The sequence below is a fragment of the Berghia stephanieae genome, chromosome 6 (genome assembly GCF_034508935.2).
Source record: "Berghia stephanieae isolate SIO BIC M18660-M18661 chromosome 6, UCSD_Bste_1.3, whole genome shotgun sequence".
Lineage (NCBI taxonomy): Eukaryota > Metazoa > Mollusca > Gastropoda > Nudibranchia > Aeolidiidae > Berghia > Berghia stephanieae.
Window position 1 is genome coordinate 68,441,029 of NC_088365.1, and position 2,500 is coordinate 68,443,528.

Sequence of the window (2,500 nt, forward strand, 5' to 3'; positions counted from 1 at the left end):
TAATAATATGATCGAGAAAATGGTGCGATAACTTGCCACCCATTTGTTGGTATATAAACAATAACAATGATCAGAGAGAGGTCGATCTCATTCACATTTTTGATTATAAACATCCAACTATGTTTGTCCCAGAACGTGTGAGCGTTTGTCACACATTCCATGTTTTGATTGGTCAAAAATCTACTTGTTAATACTCTTCAACAGTCGTAACGTCACTTCCTTCCTAATGACGCATGGTAACTTAGTAAAACTGGCTCTAAACTATCGGAACAATGGCGGATGAAATATTTCTCTGGCGAGCATAAAAGCGTATCCAGAGGTTAAAAAAAACCCCATAAATTTGATCATGTTTTGACTTTTACACATTCTGATCACAAGACATATGAAAAGTTCTAGCTAGCATGAAGAATAAAAAGTAATGACTTTCTTTGTCTAGAACCAAGATGGCCGCCGTTGCCGGGCGGCGTGACATCAGACTACGGAATCCAATTGGGAAGAGAAGTCGTGACGTCACGCCCTCTACTCTTTTGTTTCCCAAATCCTTGGGAGTGTATATGTAACCAGTCCCTCGGAGTAGTGATAATGAATAGGTTACATAAAGGTGACATAACTATTTCAGTAGCGGGATGTATCGGCAGATTCATAGGATTACGGGACGTGAGAGAGAGAGGATGGATGATCTTTATTTACGACCAGTATTTATTAAGACTTGAAAATAACATATAAAAACCATCACTCAGACACCGACACCAGAATATGAATTACAAAAGGTATGTATTCAGTCCTCTGGAATAGTGATTTTACACTACCAATGAAATAGGAACCAGTTTTGTTTTTTTGACATCACACTTTTTTCCCCATTTCGTTACTTCTATAACTCAACTAAGGTTGAAATAAGTCCAATAAAGAAAGATGTCATTTCCTTGCATTTTTTGTTGTTGCTTTTTCTCCCCTCCCATCCCCGCACCCCACCCCACCCAAGACGTAGATGAATGTCAGAATGGAAATGGCGGATGCGAACAAAACTGTACAAATGTGCCTGGTTCATGGAACTGCTCTTGTGCGGAAGACCTCTTTTCCAGGGACGGAGCATTCTGCAGATGTAAATATTCTGAAAACTTTCAAAGAAAGACAAACTTGATCTCATAGCGAAATATCCACAAAACTCAATATGTTTTTTTTTAGCCAACATCAACACTAAACATATTATAGGAATATGCATGACGCATGTAAGGCGATGATACATTTTTGACAGATACACGGTGAGAGAATCATATGAGTAAAAAACGTTTTCCAACGACGCAAATTTGTATCACTAAGAACGGTTCTCAAACCATGAACTTACAGGGCCGAAGGCCAGAGTCATTATCACACGACAAAACCGCTCTTATACTGCTTTCATTGATACATTAACGGTGACTTAACGCTTCAAAACGGTACAACTTGTTGTTAAATAAGTTCCTGAAATATCATATATATATATATATATATATATATATATATTATCTATATATATATATATATATATATATATATATATATATATATATATATATATATATATATATTATATTATATTATATTGAATCGTGTTGGATACAAATATGGTAAGAATAGTGCTCGACATGTAGCAATGGAGCGAATTATTTTTTAAATATTTACCACCCCCGTTCCGTCATTGAAAACATACCAAAAAACATGGCATTGAGGGTGAGCAAACTTTCGGAAAACAGAGAGATATTCAACGTCGCAGCGACCCCCTAAAAAAAGCACTCATAAAAAGCGGATACAGCACACCATTTGAATACACAGACGCCCCCCCCCCTCTCATGTAAATCTCAACACACAAGTAAAGAACGCAAAACTAGAAAACGACATATTACTTAGTTCAGCCCACCTTTCGACAAAAATGTCAGCACAAACATTGGACAGCAGTTCCTGAAGTTAATTGATACATACTTTCAAAAAAAACCACAAGCTACATAAAATTATCAACAGGAATACCATAAAAATAAGCTACTCGTGTATGCGCAACATAGAACAAATAATTTCAAGCCACAACAAAAAATATTAATAAACCACCGACAAGAGCAAAACCCACCCACCAGAAAATGCAACTGCAGAAATATGTAGCATTGCCCGCTAAACAACAAATGCTTAGAATCAAGTTTAATTTACCAAGCCACAGTCACTGAAACTAAAACAAACAAGCAAGAAAAATATGTAGGACTAACGGAAAATAATTTCAAAACAAGATACAACCTCCACACCTCAACATTTAGAAACACTAACAAGAAAATATCCACTAAACTCAGCGAACACATTTGGAAATTAAAGGACAACAACCTAGACCACAACATTTCATGGACAATTATATCTAAAGCAATAGGATACACACCAACATCAAAACAATGTAGCTTATGCCTGGAAGAGAAATATACTATAATCAAACACCCTCATGAAGCCACACTCAACACGAAAAATGAGATGTACAATACTT